We start from the raw sequence: 339 nt of genomic DNA on the forward strand, positions 1-339 counted from the left end.
GAAGAGCGTTCTCACGATTACAGGAAGCAACCCTTTGCCGCGCGAACGCGTCGCGAGGACCGAGGGCATGCGTGTGGCTGGAAGAGAAGGGGGAGGGTGCTATATGTCCATTACGCTTATTACAACCCCGACCACCCGCCGCCGCCGCCGTCCTTTAACCATCCGCTCCCTCGATCCGCCGCCACCCACCCTTTTACGTGGATGAACATCGATCGACACACACGACCTGGAATAGTCGGCCGCGCCAGTCAACGCACCAGGTAACTAAATTGCCCTCGTTCTCGGCGTTCCGAATTCGGTTAGACCGAACGTCGAAACTTCGATATAATGTCCGGGCCA

This window comes from Formica exsecta, unplaced genomic scaffold, assembly GCF_003651465.1.
Source record: "Formica exsecta isolate Colony F162 unplaced genomic scaffold, ASM365146v1 scaffold47, whole genome shotgun sequence".
NCBI lineage: Eukaryota > Metazoa > Arthropoda > Insecta > Hymenoptera > Formicidae > Formica > Formica exsecta.